This window comes from Bicyclus anynana, chromosome 12, assembly GCF_947172395.1.
Source record: "Bicyclus anynana chromosome 12, ilBicAnyn1.1, whole genome shotgun sequence".
Lineage (NCBI taxonomy): Eukaryota > Metazoa > Arthropoda > Insecta > Lepidoptera > Nymphalidae > Bicyclus > Bicyclus anynana.
This window is the reverse complement of record NC_069094.1, coordinates 7,650,327-7,670,176: the sequence shown is the minus strand read 5'-3', so window position 1 is coordinate 7,670,176 and position 19,850 is coordinate 7,650,327. Positions and strand designations below refer to the sequence as shown.

The following is a 19,850-nucleotide window of genomic DNA, read 5'->3' as shown; positions in this document are numbered from 1 at the left end:
TATTCTGGGAACAAGATTTTATATATTTTTTACATATTTAACTACCCAGATAAAACCGTGGTTTCTGTTAGTGGATTTATATTTTTTATCGTTACGTTGCAGTAAAAGATTTTAATAACGAGTAGCTACCTAAAAAATAAGAGAGAATAAATGAAATAAAGGTAAACCGACAAACGTATTTATCAACGTTATTTTTATTGTAAGATATAAGCCATGTCGTATTCCCCTTCCACCCACCACTATTTGAAGTACCAATGTCCTTTTAAATTTTAGTCCGGCCCTTAACGAGTGTTAAGGCTATGTTGTTGACGTCAAAACAAACGATATTTAATTCCAATAATAAATGACTAATGGTAACCTTTTTGGAACCACTTGACACTGTCTTGTAGTGACCACAAGAAAGTTACTTCTGACAACTCATGACGCACTGTTAAATTTGATTTAAAAAATATTTAAGGAAAAACTTAACTCGTGATTGAAAGGCATTCGAGGGGCAATGGTAACCCAAAAAACTAAGTACGACATCATTATATTCATCATCATCATTATCCACCCATATTCGGCTCACTGCTGAGCTCAAGTCTCCCCTCAGAATGAGAGGGGTTAGGCCAATAATCCACCACGCTGGCCCATGCGGATTCACACACGTTGAGAATCAAGAAAATTCTCTGGTATGCAGGTTTCCTGACGATGTTTTTCCTTCACCGTTTGAGACACGTGATATTTAATTTCTTAAAATGCACACAACTGAATAATTGATAGGTGCATGCCGCGGATTGGATTCGAACCCACACTCTCCGGAGTCGGAGGCAGAGGTCATCTCCATTGGGCTAACACGACTTTAAATATTAGATTTCGTTAAAGTTTGAATGACAAATCATATCGTTCATAGCAAATCTCCGAAGTTTCACCAGCAAAGTTCCGGTTCCTCTGGAAAAACGCAATTAAAATATAGCTAATGATAGTCACGGATAATGTAGTAATTGCATTTTTATTATTAATTAATTTTTTTAATTAATTTCAACATTTACACTAAAGAAATTCAATTATAAAGTATATTTATTATTACCATTGACCTCTTATAATAAATAAATAAAAAAAAACATACATACAGCCGAATGTAGAACCTCCTCCTTTATAGAAGTCGGTTAAAAAGGACGCACAATCATGTAAAAAAATTCAATTATATACTGGCCAATTTTGCTTTGACAGTTTTAGAATTACTGTTAAAGAAAAATATTCCAAAAGGGCCTTTAAATATAATCCAAAACCTTGAGGATTGACTTTAAGGTTGAATTTGCAAATGCGCCTACTTGAATTGAGTGCCAAGAAGTTGTGTTTGGCACTCATTGAATGGGGACGTTTTTTGGTCGCTGATTGTACATCCACTTTTTAATAGGAGATCCATGACTATTACATAAACTTCATATATTTTGTACCTAATCTTTATCGTTATGCCTGTATAATGGACGAATTTTCACCTACAACTATAAACAAAGTTTAGTTCGTTGTGACAGAGGAGCAAAAGTTTGATGAAACATTTCCGTAGACCGTAAAGCGATTTAACGGCTCTATTTGTGCTTTGAAAGCATTTCCTGTAGTCGGTAATAGATTAGATCACGATGTGATCTTTTTTATTATTCTGTTTAAAAAAGTAACTACGAATTTGGAGTTTGCCTTCTTAACCTATTAAGATTTAGGACATGGCTAGGACTTTCAACTTGCAATGAATATTAGGCTACTAGCGGATGCCCGCGACTTCGGCCGCCCTTAGACCTCCTTAATCAATAATTAGCGGACATCTACTAACTGTAAATAAACGCATGTTGAGTTAGCCTGTAAGTGGGGTGTACTATGTAGCATATTACTTTTTAATGCATGTTATGTTTAATTAGTCATAAGTTTTTTGTATACAACGTTGGCTTCCGAATAAATAAATAAATAAACTACCTCTCTGCCAAATTTCGTCTTTGTAGGTAGCTTTAACCTTAACTTACGTTTAAGCTACCCTGAAAAACTCTCGTAAATCTGACATAGGAGAACAAATAAACGTACAAACTGATATTTTCGCGTCTGTATTGTTATGATCCATATTCGTACCATTAAATTTTTAAACTCGTATCTTTTTATTTAATGTGTTGCTTTATTCTATGTACAGATAATGTATTTTCCTTGTAATCAATAATTTCGTAATTAATTAACTTCCGTAATGACATAAATTAGTCATTAATAAACGCGAGAGAGCGGTAACTAAATTTGAACGAGGGGCGAGAAATAAACAAGTCGGTATACACAGAATACACGAATTCAGCGTTTGTTAGTATATATATATATATCGATGGTTATAACTTAGTATTAAAATAACCTGGATAGTTTAAAAAACTAAAAAACACGCTTGATACCCATATCATGGGGGTGCATTTCAAATAGCCTGTCCGCCATCTTGGACGTCCTCCATATTGGATTTAAGTCACGTGACGATTTTTTTCGTATTCCTGATTATTATATTATTTTTCGAATTTTTTTTTCTGTAACTTGATAAGTATCTACATATCGCATTGTCGGTAATTCACAATAGTGACTGGAAAATCATGTGTCGTGATTGTGGAAACCTTAAGGATTACAATAGGCATGCGCACGATGCTTATTTATATACGTGATGCGATCAAAATGTTAGAGCTTAGCATCAAAGTTTATGAACAATCGCCATCTTGTAATAAACGTGACACTTGATTATTTACGTCTTCAGTCAAGATGTAATAATCATTTTGATATTTAACAACGACGTTACAAGGTTTCCAAAGTGTTTGTCTCTTTAACAATAATTATCAGATGTAAGCGAACGAACTGAGATCGATACGTTAGCTTTAAGTGTTCTCCGAGGCACAGGGAGTGAAAGGGACACTGTCAAATTTTAACTCCAGGCTGCTTTTAACTAAATAGTTCTTAGAAAGCTCAGTATATATTTAGCCCGACGCAATACTCGAATTCAGGAACAAGTGATCTGAATCCACATAAGCTGGATACCAACCAGTAGTTAAAGAGCTCCCACGGGATCTAAAAAAAAATAGTCTTTGATAATAAACGGCTATAATGATTTTGAACTGATACAGATAATTTGATGAAGTATTAAAAATAGCAATACTTTTAAGTTGAAATAAAACAGACCTATTGCGGTTAATAAATAGTCTGCTATACACACAGAGATACTCATAAAATAAACATCGCTTATAATAAAAACATCTGGCAGTTGCTACGGTAAATTATAGCCTTGGCATAAATTCGTGATAAAATAAAACTATGAAGGAATTCGTAAGAAAGTTTATTTTTCTGAACTACATTAACCAGGGTTTTTTACCATGGCTAGGTACTTGTTCATCATGGTAAAAGAGCCCACGATACTTAAATGTGTATTTCCTTGAAAGTGGCAGGGCTCTATTAGATTTCTTATAAGTTATGCAACGATTTCCGTTTTCAGTGGTGTGGAAAACGTCTACATTCATTTTAAATAATTTTTTACGGGTTTTCGAAATACACACTTTTTTGCTTTTAAATATCCCAATATAAACCCATCTTATTTTAATCAGGCGAGCTGTTTAAGTGTTTCTGCAGGTAGTTTTTAGAGTTGCACTAAACGTACCCAATATTAATCCTCACTCTTGGTGGCATTACTAGATAGCATGCAAAGTAGGTATCCTCCATCACGTTTAATTGCCGCACAATTAAATTGGGGTGAATCCCAAAATCACCTCTTCGGCTCCCCTACTATGTTTCATCGCCAATATAAGCGAAGAGCTATTTGTAGATACATCAAACGAGAATAAAATTATTATTATCTATCCTGTTGTCTATCCTGTTCTCATCTGTTATATCTGCTAATAGCAAAAGCAGCTGTTCGGCTTAAAATTTTACATCGGCACCGTTTAGTTTTGAATTTTCAGTAATTGATAGCAGTATAATAACTTTATTCTATTTACTAGCTGACGTCGCGCGGTTTCACCCGCGTGGTTCCCGTCCCGTAGAAAAACGGGGATATATAGCCTATATTATATAATGATTTATTTATTTTGCTATCATCCGCGAAAAGTCGACGAACCCATGCGACAACGTCACCCAGGTCCGACAAAATACTCTCTAAGTACGTTTCACCCCGAAACCGGAGCATCCTCAGGAGATGTTGACTCTACAACGTACAATTGCAAAGTCAATTTTTGCAATTGCACATTCGCAATTGCAATTCGCGGATGATAGCAAAATAAATAAATCATTATATAATCTTGATGAACTTCTGCAAAGTAACGCCTGCTTCTATCCAATATAGCCTTATAGCCTTCCTCGATAAATGGGCTGTCTAACACTGAAAGAATTTTTCAAATCGGACCAGTAGATCCTGAAATTAGCGCGTTCAATCAAACAAACTCTTCAGCTTTATAATATTAGTATAGATATTGCTTGTACTTTATTTACTTATACTGTTAAAAAAAAAAAATGCTTTATGAAAATAGGTCAGTTGTTTTATTAGCATGAATAAATTTTAACATGTGGTTTTATATTTGATTTCTGAGAATATTTGGTAACTAATTTTAATCAATGTGAACACAATCTCATTCTCTCTCACACTATTCTGAAACTCGTAGTTTAGGACACGTAGTACGTATTATCATTTAATTATTTTGTTTAATTTGTTCAATTGTTTTTTTAATTAATTTGTTCTATGAATGAATGAAAATTAAAATATAGGGCCTCAGTATCGAACGCGCAACGTCATAGAATGGTAATAATAATAATTGGTTAATTAATTAGACTATAAAATGTGTAGTAGGTTAATTTTATGACGACCAGGAGGTAAAACGTGTTAGTTAAATTAATGATTGTTATTTTAAACTTGTGTTATAGTCTGGCAAGTTCGTTAATAACACTCCCATGATATGCGGGCGACAGGGGAAACACTGCGCGGGTGTGAAATCGTGTGTGCGGGGAAGTGATGTGCATCAGTCGTGGGTTCATTCATCGCTACACGGCCCCCACCCCGCGCGGAACATCGTGTGTTACGAACGAAGTTGCAAAGCTATAGGTACTAAAGTATAAAGTAGTTAGCTGCTAGTATTGTTGATACCGTAGGGTAGAATAATAATTATGTATCAATCAACGTCAACTTTGAAATTGTTTTAACTTTCGTGTGCTCGTTTTTCTTGCCGTTTGTTACTTCCCTGGACGAGATGCCCGAAGCAATTGCTTAAATAGCTCATCCACATCTGGCCGCAATCATCTACTTTAAAGAAGAGATTTAGTACAATATGTGTATCCTGCTGGCGAAAGTTTGTAGGGATGTTTGTGTCTCTTTAACGCCGCTACTACTGAAGCGATTTGGAATGGGAATAGATTTTACTTTGGATTAACACATACTTTTTATCCCGAAAAATTCATGGTTTGACGAAAACTGATGATTTTGATGATATGAATGTTTGTTACTCTTTCACGCCTCGACTACTGAACCAAATTATCTGAAATTTGGTATTGAGATATATTATAACCTGTATTAACACAAAGGCTACTTTTTATCCCGGAAAAATCCATGGTTCCCGAGGGATTTGTGAAAAACTAAATTTCACGCAGTGGGAATATAATAAGTCGCGGGCGTCCGCTAGTAAAGTATAAAGCAACGCCACAGCTGCGATCAATATTAATATATAAACATCTTTTATGTAAAACACAATATTTCAATAATAAAACAATTCGGCTCTTTGATGTGTGCTTCCGCTGTTTTATTGATACCCTTTACGTGGTTATTGCTTTTATAGCTAAAGTTATCTTTGGTGAATACCGCACATATTTCACTAGGTACTTCGCCCGCGTAAAAATCGATGTACCTAAACTATTAACCCCAATTTCACCCCCTTCTATTAATATTTTCGCATGTTTTTTTATATGTAATATAATAAATAATCCATTAATCATTTAAAAAAGTATAATTCAAAACATGAACGATTTATATTTGAAAATCTTCAACTCCTTTGAACCCTTTAGGGGTTTAATTTTGAAGATTTTAATGACATTATTTTTTGTATTATTCTAGCAGTACACATGGGTACCCATTTTTACAAATGTAAATTGAAAAATTAAGGACTTTGAAAACAAACTTTCAACCTCGTTTTTACTCCCTTCTGATTTATTTTTCGCGACAAAAAGTTAAAAAAAAATACGGACAAATCAGACAAAAAATAAAAAAAAATATTCTTGACTTCAGTATCGATTATATTATGTATTCGTATAATGACTAAAATTTTCAAAATATCTTTAGTACAGAATTTCCGCCATGTTTCTGACTGAATGTCTAAACAGGTTAGACTTTTTTTTGCTTTCATCATCATCATCATCATCATCATCATCATCATCATCACCAGCGCTATCACCACCGCCACCACCACCACCACCACCACCATTTATCTATACTAATATTATAAAGCTGAAGAGTTTGTTTGTTTTTTTTTGCTTGCACGCGCTAATCTCAGGAACTACCAGTCCGATTTGGAAAATTCTTTCAGTGCTAGATAGCCCATTTATCGAGAAAGGCTATAAGCTATATATTTTTATTTTTTTACCCTATTCCTACGGGAACGCGGATGAAACCGCGCGGTGTCAGCTAGTTTATTAAAAACATAGAAATAATCAAATTATTTTTAGAATTAATTAGCATGAAATCATTCAATAATAGCCATTAAAAGTGGATTCAATCAAGGAAATCAACTAATTAGGTCCCTCGGGCTACAAAAGCTATATTGTGGTTGTAAAGCCTGCAAATTGAAACCCTGTCTGTTTATACAATACTCAACTTTGCACGGACTTGATTAATTTCTGTGTCTAAAAGACGTTACTCAGACATAAGATAGAGTTATAGAAAATAATAAAAAAAAAGAAACTATGTAGGTAGTTATTTTTTACAACATAAATATTCTCCATATTTTATTCCATTCTATGTAACGTAGGTATCTATTTTGTAATTATTACCATGTAACACGTTCGATGCGGCACTGATTTTTCTGTTTTTCCTCTGATGCGGTACAAGGTTTTTTGACCTCATACTAAAACTTTACGTAGTGTGGTACGAGGTCCATCAACCTCGTAACTCTTGACGATGCTAGGTCAATTGACCTCGTACACCTAGCGTGTAAACGTGTTATGGACGTGTTATGGAGCCCAGCAGGCTAATTCACTAACTATATATTTACGTATGTTTGTTGACATATACGAAATTGAGATTATATGTACCTAACAATTATGTCACCCGGTGCCTACTTACAATCATCCTTTGTGGATATCATACAGTAGGTAGATGACATTTTTAGTTAATTTGATGTTTATTTTAATTGGTTGTTCATGTAGATTAAATTAGTAATACTGAATAGGGCAGCTGTAGTCATAAAAGTTAAAAATTGCAAGTTAATAACAATACTTCTGTACTCTATAATATAAAGGAACTCAAAAGTACCTAAATTTATAACCCTATCCCTTAAAATATAAAACCACTAAACTGTTTTTGATTGAATTATTTCACCAACGGAAATCTACATTATCAGCATAAGATACGTAAGCTTCCTTTTCCCAGTGTTCCTACGGGAACAGGAAGTACGTGGGCGAAACCGCGGAGCGTCCACTAGTCGAATAATAAAAGTATAATACGAATAATGTAAATATACGAATATGGTCAATATTCCCAATTATTAAAGAATATTTGCCATATCTTTTAAATACGACCATTTCCCGTCCAACTACTCTAGAAAGACTGTATTATGAGTGGGTACGACAATAGGCCAACGGGGCGGGAATCAAACCACCACCCCTCGGTGATGAGTGCGACCGCCCTTACCATTGAGCTATTGAGGCTTTTTAGGTTCAATGGTTAAGATATCTATTTATCTGCAGAGTTTCACTTTATTATTGTGCGTCTTTTAGCAATAGTAGCTACTTAAAAGTAGGTAACTTGCTCAAGACTTTTCTTAGGTAATGCGAAACTTTTGTTCTGTCCATTAAGGCCTCTAACAAGTATGTCTGCTGTGAAATAATTATAGCTCACACACAATTCGTGTCACGTTTTTCTACAAAGGTTTTTTTTGACAAAGAACTACGTTATAATGGTTTTACACCATATGCTTCGTATATTACAAAGTAAGTGTGCCATTTTGTTAATATTCAATTTAAAACTTTGTGTTGTATTTTATTTTAACTATTTATATTTTTAAAGCATTTTCAAGAAATTAAATATCACGTCTCAATCGGTGAAGGAAAAACATCGTAGGTAACCTGCATACATTAGAATTTTCTTAATTCTCTACGTGTGTGAAGTCTGCCAATCCGCATTTGGTCAGCGTGGTGGACTAAGGCCTAATCGATCTTATTCTGAGAGGAGACTCGTGCTCAACAGTGAGCCGAATATAGGTTGTTAATGATAATGATATTTTTTTTTAACGCTTTAACGCGTCTGACGAAGCATTTCTGTTGTATTTTGTAACTCTGTAACTAATCCTGTGTATGTTTATGTATGTATTTGTGAGCATCATATATTTTACAAAAAGCCGTGATAGCCCAGTGGATATGACCTCTGTCTGTGTGGGTTTGAATCCGCTCCGGGGCATGCACCTCCAAACGGTGAAGTAAGACATCGTGAGGAAACCTGCATACCAGATAATTTTCTTAATTCTCTGCGTGTGTAAAGTCAGCCAATCCGCATTGGGCCAGCGTAGTGGACTATTGGCCTAAGCCCTCTCATTCTGAGAGGAGACTCGAGCTCAGCAGTGAGCCGAATATGGGTTGATAATGATGATGAATGATGGGTTGATAATGATGATGATTTTACTGGAAAATACGACAAAACTTCAAAAGCGCTGAATGCCGCCCCACACCATTCTATAACGAACACACAGGAGTAAAATATTTCGAAAAATGTCACAAACTACTATACAATTTTTTATATATAGTACTTTCTACAAATCACCTAAGTATGTGTAAGAAAAGATGACTCAAACGTACACAATGCTTTATTAGTTTACCTTTCACTTACCTACTTTCTTTTACCATTTTGTATCCGCACTTCAGTAGCCTTGGTTTTGGTAAGCCCCGCGGCCATGTTATGGAAATTACTGTCAACCTGCTATGAAAAATTCATGAATTTCAGTAGTCATTTTCTTAAAAAGCCCAGCCGACGTTATGGATTCGTGACTTCGATCCCTAAGCGCCAAATCGCTCTTACGAACGAATGGAAAATCTTTTTCATATTGCCATTTAAAATTCTGTTCGAAAACTAGGTGTTTTGAACAGAATTATTCAGTGGGACATTCACTATATACCTTACTAGCTGACGCCGAGCGGTTTTACCCTCGTGGTTCCGGGGATAATATATAGCCTATATCCTTCCTCGATAAATGGGCTATTTAACACAAAAATAATTTTTAAAATCGGACTATTAGTTCCTGAGATTAGCGTGTTCAATCAAACAAACAAACTCTTTAGCTTTATAATATTAGTATAGATGGGTAAATATATTTTTGCCTATGATTACACTATCATTAGCATAAAAACCGAGAATGATGTTATAAAGGAAAAGATATTCTGACACAGATATTTATTTAAAAGAATGCCTATCTATACTAATATTATAAAGAGGTAAAGTTTGTAAGTTTGTAAGTTTGTAACAATTTTTTGAAATGGGGTAATCTTCGGAACTACTGGTCCGATTTTAAAAATTCTTTCACCAGTAGAATGCTACGTTATCGGGGAGTGCTATAGGCTATATTTTATATTTCTATCATATATAACTACTGAGTTATCGCGGGTTTTCTCTTACAGGTCGGACCGAAAAACTTACTTATTCGCATGCGCTGCCTCAACCATTGCGTATAACTGAAATAAATGTATGGAGGCTTTTTGAACCTTTAAAAGTTCTACAAAAAAGTCCGCGACACCATATATCTATCTTTTATATTTTAGCAGATATAGTACCTTTAGTACTTTAATAAATTATTTAAATTTTAAATTAAGGTTTACGTCATTATTTACACAACTAAACTTAAATCCTTATCAAAATAAATTATTTAATAATTACAAGGATATTATAGAGATAAGATTTGCCCTTTACAGTATGTTAATTAGTTATATAGTTTCCGAGATAATACAAAATTTCTGAAAGTCGCAGAAATGCCGCTATATGACGCCCTGCGGTTTCAATTACGTGGTTCCCGTTCCCGTGTGAATATGAGAACCAAACATAGCCTATGACACTCGCAAATAATGTAGCTTTCTATTGGTAAAAGAATTTTCCAAATCGGTCCAGTAGATCCAGAGATTACTCCCGACAACCACACAAACTTTACCTCTTTATAGTATTAGCATAGAAGTCGCTTGGGAAATTATAGTCTTTTGCACCACACACAAAAGGCTGGACCAATTTTGCTGAGGGTAGGGGTAGGATAGGGGTAGGGAAGGGATAGGGAAGGGGTAGGATAGAGGTAGGGTAGGGGTAATTTAGGGTACGGGTAGGGTAGGGTAGGGTACGGATAAGGTAGGGGTAGTGTAGGGTAGGGGCAAGGTAGAGGTAGGGGAAGGATATGGAACGTATAGGGTAGGGGAGGAGTAGGATAGGGGTAGGGTGCGGGTAGGGTACGGGTAGGGTAGGGTTAGGGTAGGGGTAAGGCATGGGTAGGGTAGGGGTAGGGTAGGGGTAGATTAGGGGTAAGGTAGGGTAGGGTATGGATAGGTTACGGGTAGGGTTAGGTGGGGGGAGGGTAGGGTTAGCGTTAGCGGTAGGGTAGGAGTAAGGTAGGGGTAGGGTAGGGTAGGATTGGGTAGGTTTACGAGCAGGGTAAGGTAGAGGTAGAGAAGTTAACATCAATTTGTACGCGGACGAAGTCGCGGGCGTCCGCTAGTTATTTAATATAATGTTTAAAACGAAAAAAAAAACCCACAAAATAACAGCCATTGCCCATTCGAATGACCCGATAAACAGCCAGGTCTTCCTCCTGTAGAGATAGGGTTATATAATTTTGACCCATCTAGCTGCTTCAGTGCGAGTTAGCGGACTTAAAGTGTTTTTCAGATTGCATGGATACTGTGATAGTCGCCTGTATGATTTTTTTTTTATTCACTACAAGTTAGCCCTTGACTACAATCGCACCTGATGGTAAGTGATGATGCAATCTAAGATGAAAGCAGGTTAACTTGTTATAGGAGTAGGAGGAAATCCACACTCCTTTTGAAGTTCTAAATACGTACCTACTCTTATCGTAAATCACGGCAAACCTTCAATAGTGAAACGAACTGTCAACCGCACCAACCTACATGAAACGAAGGTGATAGATAAAGTCTGATACTGTTCTCAATCAGATATTAACTCGGACGAATTATACAGGGACCTGCCTCCCTAGACGTTACCCCTGTGTCAAAGTTATCGTCGTGTAAAGAGCTCCCTAAAAATGCCGGTTTATGTAGTTGAATGGTGTAAAAAAAGGCTAAAAACTAGTTTACTAAGATATGTAGTTACGTTACATTTGTTAGTATTTCTAACTTAAATAATCTGTAAATAGCGTGTTTCCCTCCGAACTTTGGTGAAATAAAACGTAAGTCGTAATCCAGCGTTACAAATCTACGTTGGTATGTGACGTATGCAATGTTACGGTCACGCTAGGGCCCTCGACAGCAATGAATGAGCGATGGCCTTGTTTATTTTACATGAGTACGATTACTAATGAATAATAGACAAGTAAATATTAGTACGAGATAAATACGAGTATGGACTATTCGTACTTATTTCGTACTTATTGTATTTTCATTATCAACCCACTTATCACATTTTCATCACTGCTGAGCTCAAGTCTTCTCTCAGAATGAGAGGGGTTAGGCCAATTGTCCACCACGCTGGCCAAATGCGGATTGGCAGACTTCACATACGCAGAGAATTAAGAAAATTCTCTTGTATGCAGGTTTCCTCGCGATGTTTTTCCTTCACCGTTTGAGACACGTGATATTTAATTTCAATGCATATAACTGAAAAGTTGGAGGTCGAGGTCGTCGGTTTTGTACATCAGAAATTAAAAACATAACAATACTAAGTTCAAATAACTGAAAACCCGTAGTGTAGGTACAAGAACGTTTAAAGTTAAAGTCTAGAATGTATAGAAATACGCACCTCCGCGTACCTACATAACGAGGTTATTTAATTACTAGATGACGCCGCGCGGTTACACACACGTGGTTTCTGTTTTCGTAAGAATACGGGGATAACATATAGCCTATAGCCTTCCTCTATAAATGTGCTATCTAACACTGAAATAATTTTTCAAGATGGACCAGTAGTTCCTGAGATTAGCGTGTTCAAATAAACAAATTCTTCAGCTTTATAAAATTAGTATCGATAGTGTTCATCGTTACAGGACCAAGAATATTCAGCTTTGTTTATTGTATAGTAGGCATATAGTCATCATCATCATATCAGCCGATGGACGTCCACTGCAGGACATAGGATTTTTGTAGGGACTTCTAAACAATGAGCCTCATAAGACTTCTTATGAGGCTCATAGTTAGCGACCAAGTCTCGGAATCATAGGTCATCAGACACTGGCAACACGCACTGTTCGAAGACTTTTGTCTTCAGGCACTGAGGAATTTCGGACGAAAAGATGTCGCGAAGTAAAGGTATATAGTACAAAGACAATTTTCACATATTTTTGGATGAATTATGTTCATCGAAAAATGGGCCGATTTTAATGTACTTCTGCAGGAGGAAACGGAGATAAGGACATAAGGAAACTTGATATAAAAACCACATTCGATCGAACTAGCAGACATTTGTTTAATATAAATTATGTATCGAACAAAATATTACAATTATTATTATCAAAGTGTAGCATACCACCAACATCATCAGTTATTTTTTGCAATGATATCACTCGCCACGAACTTTGACACTAAAATTGTTTAATTTATCAAACTTTTGCAAAAATAGTTCAAGAGCTTCCTATCAAATTGTTCATTAAATTAATAAAAAGAGCATGTCATAACAACAGGTCACTTAAATTGCTAAATAAAATAAAAAAAGTGTGCTCCGACGCACGAATGGAGTTTCTCTTTCAGATCGACTGTCTAAATAAGTGTATGTTGCCCCGCAGCATACACTATGTACGTCTCAATATGTAAGCCTGAAAAGTGAAAGGTGCGCAGAATAGGTTGCGCACAAGACCATAACGATGCCATTGGTTCATAGAATCGCTAGTAGAACAATAAATTTATTGTTTTATATTTTTTCCTTATCACATAGGCTAAGAGTTCTACAGTCCGGCTCTTTGAGTAGTTATTCATTGTCTGAGTTTAGACACATGACTTTTAAATATTCATTGTCAGTTTTTATTGTAAGTTCTAAATTTAAAAGCTGTGAGTGAAGCAATGATGTCATCGTTTTGAAGATGATTTATCTATGCAAAGCTGGTACTGGAACCACTGGAACGCAAGATGTTGTATTGTTCAATTGCTTTAAAAAAAATTAACCGACTTCAAAAAAAGGACTATCAAGGGAACTAAAACTATAAAATTTGGCAAGTGATATCGTCACTAGAAGTATAGGGAAAAAATTGTACATTTGTAATTTCCTATATCACAAAAAAAAAAATACAAATTTGAGCTGAGTTAAAAGTGTCGTGTATAAAGGGTTCAATCAGCACAAGCTTAAAATAGATTTTTAATTGTTTATATGATGGATAGTTTTATGACGAAAATTGATTTGTACGGAACCTGACTCGAGTCCGGGTTTTTTGTGTCCACATTGTGACTACTAGTAATTTGGCAGACTCACAGTCACAAGCGGCAAGAAAGGAGGACATTCCACCCGTCACTAGCACTGAAACGTCAGTACTAAACATACTTTTATTCTCAGAATTTTCTGTATTCTGAGGATTTATTACTATTGATACACATCTATACTAATATTATACAGTTGAAGAGCACTACTGGTTCGATTTGAAAAATTCTTTCAGCGTTAGATAGTCCTTCTATTGAGGAAGGCTATAGGACATATATTATCCCCGTATTCCTACGGGAAGGGGAACCACACGGATGAAACCGCGCGGCGTCAGCTACTTCGAGATATGCATACGAGAGCATACTGAAAGTTTGACTAACTTTGTTCCTAACATAGATAAGTAAGTCCATCCACAAGGGTTGTCAGCTCAGACCAATTATTGTATAGGACCTGCCTCGCTAGACGTAACTTTTCTGTCAAAGTATATGATCAACGATCTAATGCGATTATAAAAACTGTCTCTATAGAATCGTTGTTAAATAGTTGTAATCGTGTTCGTCGGTTAAAGAGCTCCGTAAAAATACCTTTCTGTGTAATTGAATTGTATAAAAAACGGGCAAAAACTTCTAGTTTAGTATAAGATATATATACCAAATCTAAGCTCATTTTGCTCAGAAAATGACAGACAATTTTGTTCTGGACTATGAGTGCGATACAAGTCCTTCTATAATTGGTCTGAGGTTGTCAGTAGGCACCGGATGACATTCAGGTCCTTCTATAATTGGTCTGAGGTTGTCAGTAGGCACCGGATGACATTTTTTACCTATAATCTCAACTAAAGCATCAAATAATTTACCTATAATCTCAATTAGAGCATCAAATAAATACTAGGTATATACGAAATCACATGACTCAAAAATTACTAACAATAGCTGCTGGTGGGTAAATTTAGTATTAGGTCCACTAACAAACGTCAAAGTTCCTGAATTGTCAAAATATTTATCATATTTTTTTGATATTTTGTACGAGGTATTTAGTTTTACGTATTTATATTTTACATGAAAATTAATGTCTCTAGTAACCAGGCCAGATCCTTACTCCGAGGCAGCTATAGGCAACCTTGGAGTAAGAGTATTCAAACAATTCCTTTTTACGGCTTCCGCGGCGCAGTGGTGTGCGCGGTGGATTTACAAGACGTAGGTCCTGGGTTCGATGCCCGGCTAGGCCGATTAAGGTTTTCTTAATTGGTCCAGTCTTGCTGGTGGGAGGCTTCAGCCGTGGCTGGTACTAGTAAGTAGTAGTAGCCACTCTATCGGTAAAGACGTCATGTCGTGTAGAAACCGAAATTGGTGTGGATTTTTATCCTACTTCTAACAAGTTAACCTGCTTCTATCTAAGATTGCATCATCACTTACCATCAGGTGAGATTGTAGTCAAAGGCTAACTTGTAGAGAATAAAAAAAAAACAAGTTCTGTTCTGTGTAATAATTTTATGCGGGCTCTTGGTCCATAAATAAGCTATTCCAAAATATTTCCGTAAGTCGTTTCACTACATTTTCTTAGGTTAAGGAAACATAATAATCAAAACCTTTTGGGGTTTCGCGAAATCCCGCGTAAATGAACGTCACACATTCTACGTCACTAACAGCCAATTTCCTTGGGTTTCAAACGTGACGTAGACTTCGGTATAACAGCGTCTAACAAGGGGGCTCCCTACAACTTCCTTAAGTCAACTTTGAGATTGGCCTACACACGGAATTATGAATACACTAGAATTCGCTTCTATCATTTTAAGTTTTGAAAACTCCGTACTCGGGCCGTGTCTTAAACCAACACACCTATAGTGTAAAAATATAGCGCAACAAACTCCTTATACATATAATTTTAAATCTATTTTTAAAACCTGTAGAGAGATCAATTCTGTACATGAAATATATTTCCAAAATAATAACTATCAGGGGGTGAAATTTTTGTCTGTCTGTCTGTGTTATAGAAACAAAAAGTACTCGACGGATTTTAACTAAACTTGGTACAATTATTCTTCATACTCATGGGCATTAGAGTATACTTTTCATCACGCTTCGATCAATAGGAGCAGAGCAGTGAAGGTAAATGTTCGGAAACCGGGAGAAGTTACTCCATTTATACAGCGATACTATTTCTGTGATACTACTTTTATTAAGAATTATATGCTTTTTCACATTTAATTTTTAAATACTAAAAGCTATTTTTTATATGTACGTTTAAAGTTTCGAACTCATTAAAGATGCTAGTGCTTCTGAGATAAACTAAAATGTAATTTTTTTTTGATAGATTTCAGTTTTGAAAATATAGTACTTTTGCGTACTATATGTATATTTCTTAAACTGTATATAGTACACAGACCCGAAATATAGTACACTATAATCTATCTATACTAATATTATAAAGCTGAAGGGTTTGTTTGATTGAACGCGCTAATCGCAGGAACTACTGGTCCGATTTGAAAAATTATTTCAGTGTTAGATAGCCCATTTATCGAGGAAGGCATAGGCTATATATTATCCCCGTTTTTTTTACGGGAACGAGAACCACGCGGGTAAAACCGCGCGACGTCAGCTAGTACTATATATTATAGTACGGTTGGCAACCCTACCTTGTCCTGTCTTCTCGTCGGGTGCGCCTTTGAATGTGAGACTGTCGTATCTCCGACGCGGTTCGTCGGCATCGTTGATGACTCATAAACTAGGGTTAGGTTAAAATATTGTCTATAAAATCAAAGTCGAACCGGATTGAGTTTTGGCTTCGTGATTATAAATAAAATTCATCATCGCTGCCAAAATTTTATCGAATAACACATGTACCTAACTGGTACCAATGTAATTGCATATTATCAATATATTTACTGGGTATTTCTGGAATTGTTTGGAAAACAAGATTTAATCGTTTTTTTTTAAATTGTAGGTAGGTATACGAGTATAGGTATAAGTATTTATTAGCACGACTTCGTGTGTATGAAATTCTGTTTTTCTCGCAATTTTTTGTACGTTCCATTTCTATCTATATCCACTGGGCTATAACGTCTTTTAATTTCAACATTAAACATAAATTTAAAATTACTAACTATATCAATATTTTATAGGCAGGGCTCAAATCCAGGACCGCTTGATCCGAAACCACCACCACTAAACCAACGAGGCAGATAATTCGGGTGATAAGAAACAGAGATAACAGTGATAAGGTGAGTGAACTGCGTACAGAATCGGATCAAGGCTGGACGTATTTAGTACACAGACGCCGACTTTGTTCTGTGTGGTTTTATATTTCATTTTTTTCGATCGTTCGATTGAATTCAGAACAGCAAAGTTATGGCGAAAACATTTCCTAAGCATTTTCCGATATCAGAATTTGTGAAAACACAAAGAAATTAACAGATAACACAAAATTTACAAGCGCCTTTTTTAAGGAAATGGCATTTACAGTTTTATAAAAGTAGCGTTAAAACATAAATAAGTTTCTAATCGTTACTGAAATAATCGGTAACTTTGTCTATTAAAAACTTTATCTTTGACTTGCTGCTTCTTTACAAATCGTTCAGATCAAAAATTACTAAGAAACATAAATTCAAAATTCACATTCAAATTTCATTTATTTCAATTAGGCTTAATTTACAAGCACTTTGTGAAAAGTCAAGTTGTCATGATTTAATGGTGGTAATTGAAGTCGAAAACTAAAAATTAAAGTTACGAGGGTTCCAAACGCGCCTTGGTCCACAACTAACTCAGCCAAGGTTTATAATTCCAGAAAAAACATTAGTTTATTGGACTAATTTTGCGTTACTTACTAAAAACAACGTTTTTGTATTAACTTACGGATCAACTAATGTCAGCATAAACTATGTCTAGTACACAAGTAGGTAAACCTGATCGTTAACCTAATCAACAGTGTGGGACAAATCAGAAACAGGTCAACCCTTTGTAGTATCGACATTTTATTAATCGATTTCTAAAAGTGGGACGCCAACAATTTAGGTGCTCTTGTATTTGCTCTAATTAATATAGAAATTAATGTGATAGTTTCGAAGTAACATTAGATTTAAAATGCGCGGTCTACGGCCACCAGCGCGGTGTTGCCTGGCTTTAGTAACCTTGAGAATTGAGATCCCAGCGTACATCAGATCTTTGAAATATGCGCTCCACCCATTGCTTCAGCTGCGTAAGTGTAGGGTAGACTTTGATTCTTCTGCGGATCTCCTCTTTTCAGATTCTATCACACAGACATACACCGAGCATAACTCGCCCCATCGCTGAGTGGCTTTAATCGCTTGGTCCCATGTGCCTTAAAAGAAACTATCTTCATTGGCAACACACACTGTTCGAAGAGTTTCGTCTTCAGGCACTGAGGAATTTTGGACAAAAATTGAGATTCGACTGTTCACCTATTTCTCAAATTTGGTCCTATAACATCTTCTTCTTCTAGAGGCATTTCCTATCGGAGGTTGCCAATCATTAATGCTATTTGAACTTTATTTACTGCTGCCCGAAACAAACAGTTATCTGTTACTCATATTGAACCATTGAACCAACCGTAAGTTCTTGAGCCAAGATGTACGTTTTCAACCACTCCTTCGTTTTTCCTTTATCTTTCCCTGAATAATAAGCTGGAGCAGGTCATATTTTTAAATTTGAATTATATGATCCAGGTATTGGAGTTTCCTCCATTGAACGTGTTGCAGAACCTCTACGGGAACGGGTACCACGCGGGTGAAACCGCGTGGCGTCAGCTAGTCATACATTTCGTGAGTATGATAATAATTATCGGTTTAATATAAACAGGAACTTTTAATTAGTATTTTCTACATAAGGAAAATCTAGAGGAAGTTATTGTCGTTATACATATAATTATGTATAAATATATTTATATTTGTATTACTTTGCAATATTATATAATATTGTATACTGTGTTTTCCTATATCCAATTCTGAATTTTGGAAAATACAAAATTAATTACACAACAAATAATTAATATGATTATGGACTATGGTCCGAAAGCTGGCAAAAATTCATAGAAATTATTTGAGGCATGTTGATTTGTTTCATATCTGTCCTGTACTACCCTACATTCAACCCTTGTAGTTTCACCATGTCCGTCTGTCTGTCCGTTCGTCGGTCCGCAGTTTAGCGCAGAAACTATTACAACTAGAAAGCTACAATTTAGCATAATTATGAACATTAAAAATTTGGACAAAGTCGAACAATAAAAAATCTTGAAAAATATTTATTATATGTAAACTAGAGATAAATTTTTCCTTACTCGTTTATCTCCTAGTGTGGGATACTGTTTGATAGGTCTATGAAATATATTAAGGGTTTGCTAAGTGTGAAGTGAGTTTGTGAAGTATTAAGGTTTGAAGTGCTATATTTTGTTAGTCTACTATCTAGTCTATAATTAAAATCTTTTTAACAAAAAAAATAAACCGGTTAATTAACCGAACCGAACCGACCGAAATTTAGTTTTGTGATTTTGAAGTCGGTTTAATTTTTGTTTAATATGATTTAATTTTTCCGTTTTTAGTGTGTCCTAGTGAACGATAGCGCCACGGTACGGGAAATTTCGTTATTTTCATTTTAACATAGAAATACTGAACCGATTTTAATGAATATTAAATTTGACCAAACTGGAACTATATTTTTTCAAAAAAAAAGAATTTTTAAAATCACTTAAGAAATGACGAAGTTATGAGTTAACAAACATAAAAAAAACATACGCGTCGAATTGAGAACCTCCTCCTTCTTTTTGAAGTCGGTTAAAAATTGTTTGGGGTTCCTTCCCCACATGCAGAGTGTGAATGTTTTTTTTCTCTCCTCTATCTAAATTGTGTGAGGTATTTTTGTGCATCATAAGAGTTTAAAGTGCTAATTTTATCTACGGAACCCTACACTGCGCGTGGCAGGACACGCACTTGACCGGTTTCTATTTAATAAGACGCCAACTTAAGATGAAAGGCTGTATATGCTGCGTTAGACAGCTAAGCTGAACCTATAATAACTTTCGCCGGCTATGAAAAACTTCGAAAAAATCTACATTA

General features: G+C 35.5%; 1 protein-coding gene across 1 annotated transcript in view; it reads right to left on the bottom strand.

Annotated features, from left to right (window-relative positions):
- The window catches only part of LOC112042848 (uncharacterized), a 232,794-nt gene that overhangs the window by 61,148 nt on the left and 151,796 nt on the right, over window positions 1-19,850 (bottom strand). The window lies entirely within an intron of this gene.